Source organism: Canis lupus, chromosome 5 (assembly GCF_011100685.1).
Source record: "Canis lupus familiaris isolate Mischka breed German Shepherd chromosome 5, alternate assembly UU_Cfam_GSD_1.0, whole genome shotgun sequence".
Lineage (NCBI taxonomy): Eukaryota > Metazoa > Chordata > Mammalia > Carnivora > Canidae > Canis > Canis lupus.
Window position 1 is genome coordinate 53,518,472 of NC_049226.1, and position 17,888 is coordinate 53,536,359.

Sequence of the window (17,888 nt, forward strand, 5' to 3'; positions counted from 1 at the left end):
CACATAGTTCCCTGATCTATCCCTCTCAGAGCCTAGACCTCTGAATGGCATAACAGTGGACTCTCAACAGGTATTGATGCAGAAATTCATAGGCTTTTTTACTGTCTTGCTCTGTGCTTTCCTTCATAGCACATGACATAATTTTTAGTGATGTGATTGATTAAGTTCTTTTTTTTTAAAGATTTATTTATTAATTCATGAGAGACACAGATTGAGAGGAGAGGCAGAGACACAGGCAGAGGGAGAAGCAGGCTCCTCTCAGGGAGCCCGACGCGGGACTCGATCCCAGATCCGGGGATCACGACCTGAGCCAAAGGCAGGCGCCCAACCGCTGAGCCACCCAGGCATCCCGATTAAGTTCTATATCCCTGTCCCCAGCCACTGGTCTGTAACTCCATGAGGGTAGGAACTTTGTTTTGCTGACCGATTCATTCTCAGCACCCAGCTTTGCCCTGAGCAGAGCAGGCAGTTTAAGAATGCTAGTTGTGCAACACTGAATGAGGGACACTGAGAAATTGGAGAGGTTTGGATTCACCCGAAGTGCATTTCCATGCCTTGGGAGAGCTCACTATACACCATTCATTGCTTTATTCATTCAGCAAACTCTTTATCCACTGGTCTCCCCGTATGCTAGGCAGTGCATTTAAGAAATCATGAAGAAATGGTCCCAGGCTCATGTGGTCACAGCCTGGTCGGGGAGGTGGGCATGGACACTTGTAGTAATAATTCAGCACGCTCAGCACTGTAACTAGAAGCAGACACCTGGGTGGGGGTAATGTACAGCAGGGTGCAAGTGGTCCAGGTGTCATGGGGTCACAGAGGGCAGAGAGGGGGCAGCTCTTGAGCTGAAACCTGAGTAAGTCACTTCAGAGGAAAGGAGGGGAAGAGTACTTTAGGCAGAGGAAAAACTTGAGCGAAGGCCCAGAAGGGACTAGAACCAGGCTGGCAGGGATAAGAACAACTCGGCTGCTTCCTGGCTCTGCCATGTGGGGAGGGGAAGTGGGAAGGTGGGGTGGGCCCCTGTCTGCTCTCTGGAGACCTTTGCAAAAGGAGGAGGAGAGCAGGTTGTCATTCTTTCTCTGCTAGGACTCAGCTTTTGTCCCTTGTCTGGGCCTGGCTCCCTTTGATCCCAGCAAGGCTATTGTTTCCCCAGCGCTTGGTTCTCAGCTTCCCAGGGGAAAATGTGGTCTTTGTTCCCCAGAGACTTTTCCTCCCCGTCCTGCCCTGGTGGGGACCAGCTGGGGAGGGGCTCAGCGTGAGGAGCCAGTCCCTGGCAGCTGGGGACAAGGGCCTCCCCTGTCCCCATTCTCCGCCTTATGAGGGTTGCACAGAGCTCTCAGAAGCCTCTCTCTCACTTGGTACAAATCATGCTGTGTTGGGGGTGGAGAGGGAGTTCTGGGCAAACAGTTTCAGCTTCTTTATTTTTAAAAATTGCCTTTGTTAACATTTTAAGCCTGATCTTAATATGAATCAAATACAGCGAGGCCTGGTGAAAGCCTGGGTTTGAATCTCAGCTCCACCGTTTACTGGCTTTTCCGCTTGGGTAAGACATTTCAGTTCTTGGAGTCCTGGTTGCCTCTCCGAAAAGTCAGGAAAATGGTATTTATCCTACAGCGTTGCCACGCGGTTTTCTTCTTTCATTTGGTAGAATGTGAAGCACCTACTATGTGGCAGCCACTGTGGCAGGTGCTAGAGGAATCACTGGAGAAGGAGGTAGACTTGATGCTGCCCCTCACGAAGCTAACCAGGGAAGAAAGACTCAACCTTGTAAGTACTGCCACAAGAAGTGCAGCTTGCGGAGGGAGCGTGTAGCAGGACTTCACCGAGTCCGGGGGAGGGCCAGGAGAGGGGCCCCCAGAAAGGTGATGCTCATGCTGGGATTTGCTGAGCACACAAGGAGATGATCCACAAATGTTCACTCCCATCCCCCTGCCTTGGATCAGATCCCTCACCCACACCTGCCAAGTTTCTGGGGGTTTATGAAACCTCCTCCCCTCCAGGGAACTTACTCAGCTGAAAAGAAGTAGAGGCTGGGGGCCGCTTCCTGGGGCCTGGAAATTGGTGAATCCGCCTGCAAGGGAATGACCATGGGGCCAGCTGTGACACTTTCTGTGTGCCTGAATGAGAGGCGCTGGCTCTGTGCTACTCAGAGCCGAGCTCTTGGCCCAGCTCACCAGGCTGGAGAAGGGGTGGGGGGAGCAGCTTCCAGACCACAGTGCTCCGGGAGGGAAGCAAATGGACCTGTAATTTGATCGAGGTGGCCGGGGTGGCTCCCAGAGCTGTGAGGATGAAGAATAGCTTTCAGAAGCGTGTCAGGGGAAGCAGGCAGCTTCTCTCCTCCAGCGAGGGGTTGTGCACACAGAGCTGACACTCGGAGTGGCCTCAGACCCGGGGACACGGGCGGTGCCGCTTTGGGCATCTTTGGGCATCTTTGGGGTGCAGTGCTCACCTGTACAGAGGCATCTCCTTAGGCCGGGCACGTTTACAGAGAGTACATGTTAGTCCTTGCAGCAGCCTGTCTGCATCCACCCCTCAACCCCCATCTTGCAGATGAGAAAGCCGAGGCTCAGAGAAGTGAAATAAGTTGCTTGAGGTCACACAGCCAGGAAGTGGTGAAGTTGGGATTTATATCTAGTTTTAAATGTCTTCAAATCCATGGTTCTTCCACTGTATTATGCTGCCGGATAATTTTTTGGACAATATCTCCTTTTGAATTATGTATGCATAACAATGATAAGACGAATCCTTTTTATGTGATATGTATTACAAAGCATTATACATGCCATTTCACAGAGTCTTCAGAGCGCCTTCTCTGGGAGAGGCAGTGTTATTATCATATTCAAGATGAGGAAATAGGAAATAGAAGCCCAGCCAAGCGGGTGGATCCCCCACTGCCACACAGCAAGGAAGTCAGGGAGCTGGGGTAGATGCCAGATCCCATGCACCCTCTCCCGTTGTTTTGAGACCCAGGTGGGCTCCTCAGGTATCCCCTGATATCCAGACCATCTCTAGATCCTTAAATTAAAAACCCATACACAAACCATGTGTTTTTCTAATAAACTCAAAGCCTTCACTTTGTTTCTAAGTCTTGATAAAGCCAGCAGCCCAAATCCCCTTTCCTGGGGCCCCTCCTGCCTAGAAAGGGATGGTTGGCCATGTGTATTTTTCACTGGGGCTCCCACAAAGAATGTTGCATATAATATGAAACATGTGTCACTGGTGTTTGCTGGAGTGCCCCACCCCATGCCCTTCCCCGCACAGCAGGGAGCCCCTTTCTCTCGAGCCCCTGCAGGAGGACCACGCAATGCACACCTAGAGATTCCCCCCAGGACAGCCCCTCCTGAAGGCAGAGCTGGGTACTGAGCTCACCCAGCATTCTTGTCTCACCTCCCCACTGGAGGCCTTGTTCCACTCAAGGCTCAGATGTGTCTGAGTTCAAGCTGGACCCATGAAGAGCGTGCACTCAATAATTTCTGTGGGTTAAAGCACAGAATGAGTAAGGGCACGGACCATTCTGCCTTCTGTCTCCACTCGATAGGCGTGCTGTGATGTTCATTGGGGGAAAGAGTAAGTTCACTGCAATGGAGACCCTCATGTTGGTGTGCTTCTGGAGAGCTCTGCGGCTTCAGGGAGGATATTGGTATTTTATCCTTTCCCTTCTTAGGAGACTGGGGTGTCTGGAACACTGGTTCTTGAACTTGAGTGTACACCAGAATCACCTGAAGGCCTTATTAAAGCACAGATGGCGGGCCCCACCCCCAGTGTTTCAGATTCTGTGGGTCAGGCATGGCCCAAGAATTTGCATTCTTAACCACTTCCCAGTTGATGTGATGCTGCTGGTTCAGAGCCACACCTTGGCAATTACCGGTCTGCAGGAAGAAGGATGGAGGACATGAATGAGAGTTTGTGAAAAGAGAGGGTAGGATATGAGATTATTCTGTGCTTAGAGACATCTTTTGAGATATCAAACTTGGACACGTGACTAACATGCTCAGAGGCCTCCATGGCTCCCCACTGCCTACAGGATCAGGGCTCAGTTGCATCACCTAGCAGGGCAAGGTCCTTCCCACGTGGGCCCTGAGGCCTTCCTTCCCAGCCTCATTGCCTCCACTTCCCTCTTGGACTTTACACCCCCATGACCCTGGGCTTCTCAGCCTGCCCCTAATGTAGGGACTTTTTTGTCTCTTTCCCTGTCTTTACATACGTTGCTACTTCCACCTTGGCCAGCCCAGTCCTCTTTCCTAAACCTAGCCAATTCCCCCTTATCTGAAAGGACCCATCAACTACCACCTCCTCTGAGAAACCTTCCCTGATTCTCCCAGATGAAGTTTGGCTTCCCTCCCTGTACTGCTATAGCAGTGGGGTTGCATCTCTTGCATCTTTGACTTCACCACCCTCCACTGCAATTGTCTCCTGTCCCCCTCAGCCTGGGATCTTGTGAGAGCAGGGATTGCCCTATTTATCAATCTCTCCTGGGACCTAGTTCAGTGTCTGACACCTGGTGGACACTAGATAAATGTTGGGGACTGGCTGGAGCCAGGGTGACATTCATTGTGCATCTCTTGTGGGTTCGGTGTAATCAGTGGAAGGTTGCTTAGTTCACAGTAGGTCATTTGTGCACCTGCCCCAGGTAGGCACCAGGCTAGGTCCTGGGGATAATTCTGAAAAGTGGGAGAGACAATCCCTTACTCTCATATGACGTATTGTCGGAGGGGGAAAGAGGCATAAGCTGGTGAGTTTCAGCATTAATAAGAGGAGTCATGGGGGAATCAGGGTGCAAAAGGGGCTCCTGGTAGGAATACTTAGTCTGGGTAGTGTTAGAGGCAAAGGCCAAAGGAAGGATTGCAAAGGACGTGTTGTGTAAATGGAAGCCCAAAAGATAAAGACAGGGAAGCGGAGCCAGGGCGTGGCATCTTGAGGGATTGATGTTGTCTTATCAGGGGAGAGACGATGTGGCCTTGACTTACAGTGGGCAGTGGTGGGGCAGGGGGAGTCCCCCTGAAAGTGATGGTTCAGGGAGACCAGAGGGCTTTGGACCAGGTGAGGTGAGGATGGAGCGGAACAGAAAAAAATGGAAGAAAGGGCATGAGCATCTCATGGTGCGGTCCAGCCTGATGACATCTTGAGGTCAGTGCAGATGGGCATTGTCAGAAGGGGCTTCCTGGAGATGGGGGTCAGGAAGGGCAGGGTGTGGAAGGTGAAAAGAAGGGAGAGCCGGATGGCGCTGAGCCTGAAGATGGTCCCAGAGGCAGAGCTAGCAAACAGCCCAGGGGTGAGTAGCCCAGCTGGCAGAGGCACAGGGATGGAGGAGCCTTCCTCATTGGGCGGCCCGCACCCTGCACCCTACAGGGCGGCCATCTCCCTCCCACCTTTCTCCAGAGGAGGAAGCCAGCACAGGGAGTCATGGGAATTGCAGGAGGGAGTCACAGGGCCACCAGGCAGGGCCACCTTCCTCCCCTCTCCTCCTCACCCCCCACCCCCTGCTGTGGGAGCTCTCTCAGCTGCCTTAGCAGAGGGCCAGCAATGCACTTGGCTCTGTAGCATGCATCGTGGCTTCTCTCTGGTCTGAGTTTTTCCTGTTCCATGATCTAGACAGAAACCGCTCTTGTTCTCCTTAAGCCATTTGTCAGTGGCTCTCTCCTCTTCTCGGTTCCCTGGAACCTGCTGGGTTCACCCCACAGCTGTGGGGAAAGGGAAGGAGGGGAGAAACAGGGATTGAAAGCCCACTGTGTGTCCGGATCAGGCCAGGCACGTGCATGCATGACCTCAGTCCCTCCCACCAGTGGCTGATGGCCTTTATGGACCAGGACACTGCAGCTCATGATGATGGGAAAGCTCAAGTTCAGGCTGAAGACCCTTGTCTGAACTCATATTGTTAGGTAGAGCTGAGATCCAATCTCTGATCTGTTTGAATTCAAACAAATAGAATAAACAATGCCAGCTCAGAAAGCACAGCTTTACCTGAGGGTCAGTGTGGTGGGAAGATGTTCCTGGAACGTGACACACTCTTCCACACATTCATACCTGTTCACATGTTGGCCTCCTTCCTGTACTCTCCAACCTCCTCTCCCCACAAGCTCTTGTTCATCTTTTAAGCATCCTGTGTTAGCATCCTCCTCTCCTAGCTTCCTGTTTCTTTGTTCCTGTCCTTAACATAGAATTTTGTGTCATAATGGATGTTTTCCTGGGATTTTTCAATTGACTATAAACTCCCAGAAGCGGGGCTGATGATGAGTCTCTGAATCCTCAATGCCTGGCACCGCTGTTGGCATGCAGAAGATTCTCGTTGAATGGAATGGAAGAATGAACAAATGAAGGAATGAGCTTTCCTCAGATTCACTTTCCCACAGTTGACCTAGAAGTCCCACCCTCCATGTGAGGAGGTCTGGGGAGATGTGGAGACATGTTTTATGTGCCATAGGGAGCCAGGCACCAAGAGAGACAACCACCACCACCGCCGCCACCACTGCCCAGTGTCCCCTGTCCTCCAACACTTTGCAGTGATCAACCACCCAGATCTCCTTATCCAGAACTCACGTTACCTCTGACGATCAGCCCTGGAACTGTAGCAGAGATTGCGAGCTGCCTGCCCCATATCCATTCTCTTTGTGTTGCTTACTAATTTAAGTGAATTGGGAATTGCAATATGCCCAGTTTAATAAGGGCATTTCCCAGCCTCCTTAGCAGTGAGGTCTGACCTTGTGCTGAAGTTCTGGCCAATGAGATATAAGGAGTTTGGGGATGGGATGTGTTGGAAGTCTCCTTAAAAACAGGAGAGGGTAAAGGGTGCCTGGCTGGCTCCATTGGTCCAGCATGAGACTCTTGATCACGGGGTCATGGATTCGAGCCCCACGTTGGACATAGAGCCTACTTAAAAATAAAAAAAAAAGGAGAGAGTAGGAAGATAAAGGTCTTTGTTGGTGCTAGTGGTTCTGCTTTTCCCTTTTCCTTCAAGAATGTTGACGTAATGATAAAGAAGTGATTTTGGACCACGGAATAACCTTGAGGATGGAGGTGTGCTGAGGTTGGAGGGGCAGAGAGATGGAAGGACCTTGGGTTCTTAGAGACGGTGGAGCCCTGGGCTGCTTGCTTCTAGACTCCTAACATGGGGGGAGGGGGACGGAAGAGATTTCTATTTTGTTTAAGTCACTTGTATAAGTTTCTGTTTATTTATTAGAAGATGCAGGAAGGAAAGGAAGGGGTCATGGGCTCTAGGCCTGGAGGCTAGACTGTTTTTAGAAATGGAATTTAGAAAGCTGCCAGAGGTGCACCTTGCCTGAATGGACGTCCTGCAGGCCGGAGGAGAATTCACAGCTGTGGAGTCCGGGTTCATTCACCAACACCACCTGCCACCCAGTTCCATCCACTAGGAACAGGGTAGGGCTTGGAGACTGAGCAGAGGTGGTGGTGGTGGGGGGGTGTCTCAGTTCCTCCCATGGGGTTCTGTGACCTTGGGCTGATCTCATCCTTGCACTTCGGGGTTTGAGGGGACTTCAGAGATCCAGAGCCTATGTCAGACGCTGAAGGTTGCCTGCCCAGCAGCCATTTCTACTTTGGTTCTTGTTATTAGAACACTGACTTTGTTGCTCATCATGGTAATTTCTTTTTCTTTTTCCCGATTGTTTAGTTAAGAGGCATGTGATCACCCTCCTGCCCCCGCCCCCCACCATGAAATACAAGGGGCACATCTGGGAAAGTTTTCCTTATTCTTTTCTTAAGAAGAGGCCCAAGACAAACACTCACCTCCTCTTGCCTTGGGACATTATGAGCAAGGGTGTGAAGTTTGGAGCTGCAGGAGCCATCTTGACGCCTAGGATTAAAGAATTACCTAGAAACTGGCTTGTGGCCCTGACCCCTTTGAGGCCGTGTAATAGCCAGCCTGGGACCCTTCTAGCTGGGTTTTTTGCTGTGAGATAACAAATCGAGTTATTGATTATCACCTTTTTTTTTTCTTGTAGTCGTAAGCCTCTTAAAAAGAATCTGATCTCTTTATTTGACAAATGTGGAGAATAAGGCTCAGTGAGGGAAAACAACTCGCCCAAGGTCACACTGTAGATACAATAGTGACAACCTTGAATCCTATTCTATCTTCCTCCCCAATAACGGAAAACACCTTTTTTTCCTGCATAACACATGGGGTCACCTCAAGAATCAAGTGAGATTCCGCACACGTTTGGGCTGCCTGGAGACCATCTTAATGGTTCTTTTCTTTCTCTCTGGGTAGGGATGTGGGACCAAGTCAAGTTCTACCACAGGGAGCATACGACAACATAAAGAACAATCACGCTTCAGATTTACCAAACACTTTATCGTGTATACAGTATGTCAGCATTTGCCAAAGCTTTTCATATCCATCATTTCATTAGATTTTCACAGCACTGTGGGCTGGGCCAGACAGGGATTATTATTCTCATTTTACAGATGAAGATCCTGAGGGTCAGTGAAGCTTACTGATTCACCTGAGGGGAAGCTAGGCTTTGAGATTGAGGTATGAGTGGATTAAGGACAGGCCTACAGCAGGGAGTTCCATAGTCAGTGCTGTGTGCTGTTTACCAGGCCCTGTGTCCTTTCTGTGGTCTAGGTTGAGACCACAAGGACTCTGGGAGGTAGGCCAAGTGAGTCTTTATCCCTACATTACAGAGGAAGAAGTAAAGGCTTGGAGGGGTAGACGGAGGTCACTGAACCAGGTCATTGTGGCAATAAGCTGTCATCCTTCCCTGACTCCGCAGCATTTTCTAGAATCATTCCCAATATGACTATCTGACCTTGCCGTGAGTAGGGCAGATATAACTGTCCTGTGTGAGTAACATGTCATGGGGCAGAGAAAAGCTACGTGACTTGGCTGAGATGAATGCTGATAGTAAAAGAATGAATGTGGGCTTCCTGGCTCCCGGTCTATCCCTCTTCCTTCTCCTCCTCCTCCTCCTCCTCTTTCTCCACAATGACAGGTGATACGGGCTTATGTCACCTTTCTAAGGAATCATATTTCCTTTTGTCTGTCCTGTAAACATGCTTGTCCCATCCATTGCTGTAACCTATTGCTTGGAATGGTGTCTGGCTCAGTAAATATTTATTAAATTAGTAAGTGAATCTCTGCATTCCAAACAAATATTTATTGGTGGTCAGATGCCCGGTGGGCCTTGGGAGGAGGTGAGAGGGGGCAGGTCAGTAGTAACAAGGATGCATGAGAGTCTGCCTTTTAGTTCTTATTGTCCCCACCGCTCTGTCCTCAGGGCCCAACGTGATATCCTAGGCTGGGTTCAGACCTGAGCCACTCTGAGCAACCCCAGCTCTAGCCCTCGTGGGACTTAGAATAGGCATTGTTGTCAATGTAGCCTGAGGGCCTATTAAGACACTTTATTTACTCATGCCTTCATTCATTCCATCCATTCATTCGCTCACACAATGAATTGGCCTGCTCTTGGGTGCTGGGGGTACCAACATAGAGTTTCTGCCCATGAGTTGCTTACCATCTAGTTAGGCCACAAATAATGAGCAGATGTTAAAACACTCAGATGAATGGCAACCACAGGAATAAGCATGGGGTGCATTCAGAGTCCAGGGGAGGGGCACCCGATCCGGTCTGGGATCCAGGAATGTTTCCTATGCATCGACAGCAGCTGCTCACTGAGAGGTTTCCACATGTTGAGCTCTATGCCAAACTCTTTACATTTACTACTCCTCATAGCAGCTCCATGAAGAAGGTGCTATCATTCCCATCTTACAGATGAGCAAACTGAGGCTCAGATTAGGGAGATGACTTTTTGAAAGTCACACAGCTCATTTGTGCCAAGGCTAACCTTCGACTCCAGTGTCTGGGCTCCTGCCAGCTGTCCTGCATGTCTGCTGTGCAGACCACCACTGTGACAGCCAGGTGACACCTGAGTTGTATTCTGAAGGAGAAATAAGAGTCAAGTAGGCAAATTGGCTGTGACAAGGTGGTGGCTGTAGGGATCTCCGTGTGAGGATGTGGTTTGGGGAATGGCTAAAGGCACTGCAGACAGAAGGGAACAGCAGTTACTACTGACCTGCCCCCTCTCACCTCCTCCCAAGGCCCACCAGGCATCTGACCACCAATAAATATTTGTTTGGAATGCAGAAGGGAACAGAGATGCAGACGTTGGAAGCAGCAGCTTGTGTCTAAGTGAGGTCAATGAGTGGAAGGTGGGTCCTCCCCACTGTGTCTATCCAGCGTGGTACCATGGTGGATGCATGGATGAATCCGACCTGGTTGCTGTCCTTGGAACACCTACAGTCTAGGAGGGGAGATGGGACATACCTATCAATAGATATGCCAGTTCATGATGGCGGAGGAGGTACCAGCTACCAAGTGCTTGTAGTTTGATATACATTTCTAGGCACCCATGGGTGGCTAGGTGATGGAGAGCAAAGATAAATGCAGTGGGACCCCTATTTCTGAGAAGCCACCATCAAAAGGAGAGAAACTTGAAAGACTGTGTAAAGCTGGAAGTAATGAGAATGGCGCCATGAGGAAAGCCACAGATGTGAGATGCCATTTGAGCCAGGCCTCCATCCCAGCCCAGGCAAGTCCTATTCATATTTCATGCACAGGCTTTTTGAGGAAATGAGTTTTTCATGTTATTTCAGAATCCTTCAAGAGTCTGTGAAATCCATAAATTGAATCCCGTTTTTCTGCTGGGGGAACTGAGGCCCAGAGAAGTCAAGTAACCCACTCAGGGTCACACAGCTGGCAAGTGGCAGAGCTGGGAGCAAACCCAGGTCTTTTGGCTCATGTTCTTTTTAAGACACCCTGCTGCCTCGACAAATAACACAAGGGAGAGAGTGACAAGTGCCATGTGCCCAGGCGTCGTCTACTTTTAGCCCCTTCTTTGGACCAAGGCCCAGAAAGTGTCCCATTGTGTCACATCTGTTCAAGGCTGCGGGTGATCTGTGGGCTCAGGCTTAATCCAGTAGGAGGATTTAGTAACACAGGTTGCCCGGCCTCTCAGTGGGAGAGCTGGTTAATCCTCCAAAACCCCCTGTTCCAGCTCCCTCCTTTGGTCACGCTGATCAGGATGGGTGGGGCTCGGAGCCCCGTTTTGGAGTCTTTGAAACGTGAATGATGGTGGTCACCCCAAAGCTCTCCCTGAAGGTGCACTGGGGTTCAGGGCGTCAGCGGGGTGTGGGGCCGAGCTGCCCAGTCCTGGGCAGTGAGGCATGCAAAAGTGGGTGGGGGTGCTTTGAAGCTGTTGCAAGAAAAGGGAAGGAAAGTTTTAACACTGACTGGCTCAGCACGCCCTGCTAAATGTTTTACATGCATCAGAGAGGAACCATTTGCTACTGAAAGGACTTGAAGTTTCTGCTGCAAGCTGTGAAGGCTGGGCTCACCCATGTAGCCACCTCCTTGCCAGTTTTTCTGCTGGAATAGCAATCTCTGTCAAAGCAAGGAGGGGTCGACCCCACCTTAGGGGATACCTGTTTTGCAGAGGAAAGGAAAGTGGTCTAGGGAGGTCAGGCAGGAGGACAGAGTTAGTCATTGGTGCAGTAGAGACAAAGTTAGGCCTTGGCCTCCAGTTGGCATGTGAAAAAGGGGCGACACCTTCAGGGAAGTTCTGGGACCACTGTCTTCTGGGGGCGAGGGTGGATTTGGGGGGCCCACGCCCCCACACAGGAAGGTTTGCTGAATGCAGGAGATCCACATGAGGCGGGCAGGGAGCACAGAGGCTCCTCTGCCCAGTGCTGGTCTCTGAAAGCCGGCTGTCAACTGGGAGATGCTGGCGGCCCCCACTCCTTCCAGAGAAGCCAGTCAGATCCCAGCTCTGGAGGGCAAAGGCCATTCCTCTGAGAGAATGACCTCTTTTTCTCCTGTAGCTGCTGCTTTCAGAACCTCAGCTACCCTGGGCTGGTGGCTGAATGCAACTGCACCAAGAAATAAATGGTTCTCACGGCCAGAGAGACACTTCTACACAGTTTAATTTGGCATAATTATAAGTTTCCTCAATACGTTTTATTATGTGCATTGTTGTTTCAGCAAAAAATCGTTTTGACATAGAAAGTTTTCTACTATCGGTAATTTTTTTTAGGTTATCATCCCTTAAGGCTGCCCCCCCCACCCCACATTCACATGCTTCAGTGAGAGGCACATTCTAGGGTTGCTCTTTCCCTTTCTGTAGTTATGCTTAAAAGGGGAGGCAAGCCTAAATTACATGGTAGGATTCTAGAGGCTGCGAAGCCTGGGGAAGGCCAGGTCAGTGGCGGGGGGAGGGGGGGGGGCGGGCAGGGGGAGAGAGGGGTGCTTCCTTGAGATGGAGGTAACATCAGCCTCCCTGAGCCAGACTGTCTCTGGCCAAGGATCTGGCACACACACATACTGCAGCCCACAGGCTCCAGGAGCACTGCTTTGGGAGTCTGCTCATTCAGGAATCAAATCCTGGATCTGTCATTTAGCTAGCTGCATGACACTGGACAAGTTACTGAATGTTGCCCCTCCTTCAGTCCAGTTTGCTTTCCAAACAGAGGTACAAATATTCTTGGAAAGAGCATGTCACTGTTCTGGGGGATGCAAAGTCACCCACTCAATAAACATGAAATTTCCTGATGAAGCACAGGTTTTATCACAATGTTGGTGGTAGTGGTGTGTGTGTGTCTGTGTGCGTGCACATATGCATGCTCCAGCAACAATAATATAATATTTATATTAAAACAAAATCAGCTAGGTAGTGGAGAAGATAGTCACATGCTGAAAATTTAAAGCTGAATAGGGAGCTTTGAAGATATTTAATACTTGTCTTGGCCTGCTTTTATAAACTACCCATTCTCTCTTAGTTCTTACCTGTTTTCTCTTTTGCCTGTTTAAAGATACTTTAGAGAAAAGTGTGGCAGGCAGCCATTCCCTTTGCAAAATGGATGTAACACACATTTTGCCTCAGAGCAATGGGATCATGATTACATAAGAGAACATATTTAAAATCATTCGAGGCTTGGCCATGAGTTTGTAGATACAACACCAAAGACATGGTCTGTGAAAGGACAAGCTGGTACCTTGGACTTCATTAAAATTAAAAGCGTCTAAAATTTTTTTAAAAATTAAAAACTTCTCTGTGAAAGACACTATTAAAAGAGTCCAAAGATGAGCCCCAGGATGGGAGGAAATATTGGCAAAACACGTGTCTGAGAAAGGACTTCTATTTAAAATACACACGAATACTTAAAACACAATAAGAAAATGAGCAAAAGACCTAAAACAGACACCTCACCAAAGAAGGTTTAGAGAAGGTAACTAATCACATGCAAAGACGATTGACATCATTTTCATCAGGAAATTTCAAGTTAAGACAGTAACTAGTAACTAAGTGTAGTATCACTACACACCTCTAAGAGTGGCCCAAATTTGAAACGCCAACAATAACCAAATACTGATGAGTATGTACAGCAGCAGAAACTCTATTGCTGGTAGGAGCACAAAATGGCATGACTCTTTAGAAGACAGTCTTTCAGATTCTTATGGAACTAAAATAGAGTCTCACCACATGATCCTGCAACTGCACTTCTAGGTATTTCTCTGATGTGGAAACTCTGTGCACCAAAAACTGAATCCTCCCTCCACTCCCCCCACACACACCCGATATACTCCCCAGTCGATGGGTAAACTGTGGTACATATATGCAATGAGATATTCCATCATAAGAAGAAAAAGGCTATTAAGCCTTGAAAAGATACAGATGACTCTTACATGCGTATTGCTAGATGAAAGAAGGCAGTCAGCCAAGGCTGCGTACTCTGTGATTCCAGTTATATGCTCTCCTAGAAAAGGTGAAATTAAAGTAGAGCTAAAAACATCTGTAGTTGCCAGAAGCATGAGGGAGGGTTAAATAGGTGAAATTTAGGGTTTGTTTTAGGATTTGATACTGTAACTGTGGGCGCATGACATTATGTGCTATGAAAACATGCCGAACTATATGGCCAGAATGAACCTTCATGTATACACATTAAAGGAAAACCATTGAGATATCAAGGGATCCAGGATGGCGTGAGAATGTGACAGAGCAGTCTAACTGTATTACACGTGTATGACATAACTTTAGTGAAGGGGGTGGAGGAAGAAGTCACTGGACTGAGTAACTTTGGAAATGAGGGGAGTTTGTAAAACTAAAGGCAGAAGGAACTGTATATAAACACTGCACTTTATTTATTTATTTTTTAAAGATTTTATTTATTAGAGAGAAAGAGCATGAGCAAGGGGAGGGGAGAGAGAGAGGGACAAGCAAATAGACTCCCTGCTCAGCAGGAAGGCCAATGCGGGGCTCAATCCCAGGACTTCAAGATCATGACCTGAGCTGAAGTCAGACGCTCAACCAACTGAGCCACCCAGGCATCCCATAAGCACTGCACTTTAGTTAAAAGGATAGTTCCCATGGAATATATGTCAACGATTCTGATACTGCTTTAGAGGTATAGTTGACCCTTAAACAACATGGGTTTGAACTGTGCGGGTACACTTACACGCAGATCTTTTTACAATATAGTACTGTAAATGTATTTTCTCTTTATGATTTTCTAATAACATTTTCTTTTCTCTAGCTTACTTCCTTGCAAGAATAGAATCTATAATATCTATAACATATAAAGTATGTGTTATAGGCTGTTTATATTATCAGTAAAGCTTCTAGTTAACAGCAGGCTGGTGGTACTTAAGTTTTGGGGGAGTCAAAAGTTGGGGATTTTTGAATGCATGGAGGTCGGTGTCCCTACCCCCCCCCATTGTTCAAGGGTCGTTTATATGTTGGAATCGAACAATTAAATAAATGGATACTGGAAGTCAGCTTTCTTCTTGCTGGAGTAAAAGTACATAGTTGAGTAAGGGAGGGAAGCTAGAATGACCCATGTGGTAATGGATTAGAGTTGAAGACCTCAGTTTCAGTGGTGTTCAGCTTAATATAAACACAGATGGTTAAATATAGAAATATGTATAGGTATGTATAAATACATGGGTTACGGGTTATCACACACACGTGTATTAACTAGTTGTGCCAGCTGAGCGAACCTAGAAGCAAGGACACTCCAGTCACAGTGAGCACACCTAGTGCCCAGATTTAGGTTATTAACATCATTGTACAGTAAAAGTATCCAGTTCTCTGAGACATGGGTGAATCTAGGACTGGGGCAGGAAATTTATAAGAGGAGCTTAGGGCATCTCATAGTACCAGAGAGTGAGAAAGTGTCCAAAAGTAGGACAAAACAAAGCAAAACAGTGATGGACTATGCCAAAGAGCTGCAGGAACCAAGTGAAAGAGCTCACAATGACCAAAAGCTGGCGTAATTTGGACAAGATAAGTAAGTTAAGATTTTGATTATAACACAAAATATAAAACAAATACCCCGGTGTCCATACTGGTATAAGCAAATGATTAAATAAATAAACAAAGGAGAATATACATATTGCCCATATAGGAGACTTCTAAATAATTTATGTAGATATTCTGTCATCAAGGAGGTGGTGCACATCTCCCTACTCAAGTGTGGACTGCAAATAGTGGTTTCTTTCTAAAGAGTGTGGGATGGAAAGGGAGAAAAAAATGGTAGCTTTGCAATGGAGAAATCTGGCAAACACTACCTCAGCCAGGTGTTCAAGGTCAACATCAACAATGAGAGGTCATATTGGTGTATGGTGAAATGATATGATCAAAATGGCACTTTGCCTTTGCAGTCTTCCTTCCCCAAACCCAGTCTATTGAGTTATAAGAAAAACATCAGACAAAGGCCAATTGAGGGACAGTCTGTAAAATACCTGACCAGTTCTCAAAACTGTCAAGGTCATCAAAAACAAGGAAGGTCTGTGAACCCCGGAGACAAGACAACTAAACATAATATGTTATCCTGGATAGGACCCTGAACCTGGAAAAGCACATTAGGTAAAATATAAAGATACCTGAGTAAATACAGATCCAGATTTATCATTTAATAATGATATACTGGCCTTGGCTCATTAATTGTAACAAAAGTACCACATTCATGTACAATGTTAATAAATGGGGGATCTGAGTGTGAAGTCTATGGGAAATCTGGAACTATCTTTGTAATTTTCCCGTAAATATAAAACTATCCTAAAATATGAAATTTATTTTTAAAAATGGAATAATATCTTAAAACATCATTTGAGTGGTTGCTATTAAATGGTAATAAATGATAATGAGATCGAGAAATTTGCATTCACTCGAATGGTCTACAGGGAGAGCACTCAGAGGAATACCCTGACAAGGCCCGTTCCGATGGAAGAGTATGGATATTGGCTGATGCCAAGGTTTCAGAGAAGGGGTACAATTATTCATGAGACAAGGAACGGGATTTTTTTTTTCCCCTTCTGAAAGGGAGGAGGAAGCAGAATAAAACAGTAATGAACATTTATTGAGTACTGAGCTGTGCCAAGTGCTTTATCTGTTCTAAGTGCTTTATCTCACTGAATCTTGTTGAAGTAGGTACCATTATTCCCCTAGAAAGAGAGAAAGGGAGAAAAAAACTGAGGCCCAGAGAACTTGCCTTAGCTAATAACATATAGTTAATAAGGGATAGGGAGTATGAAGTAGGATTTGAACCCAGGAAGCTTGGCTCCAGAGCCTTCTCCATGAATCTACTTGCCAAGAAGTATGTCGGTGCCCTGTGACCACTCAAATTCCACGGCAGTGTTTCTAAATTCCTGGAATGTGTGGTGTGAGCTTATTTTCTGTACAAACAAGAAAAGGACTGTATTTTCAAACTTTGATGACTTTGGACTATCAAAGGCCAGTGAGAGTTTAGGTCAAGTTTATTTAGATCTCCGAGTGTCAGGACAAGAGGGTGGAGTGGGGGCTTAGTACTTCGCTGACACTGGATGACACTATTATTATTACTACTGGTCATTGCCTTCCTGCCCCACTACCTCCCCACCCTTCACGCGGTACCCTAGAGGCTCCTTCAAGTTGGGCTACTTCCTCAGGGGAAACAGGATGTCTTCTACAGCCCTGGACCAGGTCTCCCGGAGCCTGGGGTGGGAAGAGGGTGTCTGATTGGTTAACACAAAGCTAGGCACCAGAGAGGAAGTAATGTTTCCGGGAGTTGAGGAAGCTGCCATTTCCTCCTCCAGCAGGAAGCGGCCTTGGCTATTCTCAGCACCCCGTGGCCGTGAGGAGCAATGGGAATCACAGCCTGGCAGCGTCTCAGATTTGCCTCCTGCAGTTTAACAATCTCCCAGTCAAAATAAACTGGCTCCTTCGGTCTCCAGGGCATGGTTAAGGTAATAATTGAGAGAGGCAGAGACCTGGCTGTAGCACAAAGGCGTGGAAAGACTTTTATATCAGACTGGTATTGGCTGCTTGTGCCTCATTAAAGTGGTTTAATTGAAGCATTGTGAAGACAAACAAACCAAGAGATTCAGTTCTGGTTTCTCAAATAGCTAGTCTCCACCTCAGGAGACTCCGTACTGACGGGGATAAGGGAGATTGTTGCTCCTTGAAGCGTGTGTGGAGGTAAGTTTTCAATAAGCGAGCTGCATGATTCAGGAGAAAGAGCTGGAAAATGGATCAAATTGGAACTTAAGCAGCCATGCTGTTTTGAGACAGCCCCAACATGGCTGACCTGTGCTTTCTTCATGTAGCAAAACCTGCCCTATTTACCTCACAGAGTCACTCTGAAATCAAATCCGATTCCTTCTTTGCTGTATCTCCTCATGTCCACCAGTTCCAAACCCTTGGAGACTCCCTCCCTCCCACCCTCCTTCTATCGTTCCTTCCGTAAATGTTCACTGGCAGCGATCTTGCCTTTGGGGATGCAAAGGGAATGATAGAGAATTTGAGAAAGCAGATAACAGAGAAGTAAATATAAACGCATGAGATCATTTCACAGCGTGATCAGAGCTATGAAGGAAAGACACATGTGTCTTGATGGAAAGTGGT

The 17,888-nt window shown here is 47.5% G+C and overlaps 1 long non-coding RNA gene across 13 annotated transcripts in view; it reads left to right on the forward strand.

Moving 5' to 3' along the window:
* The first annotated feature begins 1,343 nt into the window (after nt 1-1,343).
* LOC102156622 overlaps nt 1,344-17,888 on the forward strand; it is a 121,022-nt gene continuing 104,477 nt past the window's right edge. For 10 of the 13 annotated variants that reach the window (XR_005359727.1, XR_005359730.1, XR_005359729.1 and 7 more), the window contains exons 1-2: nt 1,344-1,543; nt 1,649-1,767. This is a non-coding gene — a long non-coding RNA (uncharacterized LOC102156622). The remainder of the gene's footprint in view (nt 1,544-1,648; nt 1,768-17,888) is intronic. The other 3 variants (XR_005359735.1, XR_005359744.1, XR_005359740.1) reach the window with 1 other exon arrangement.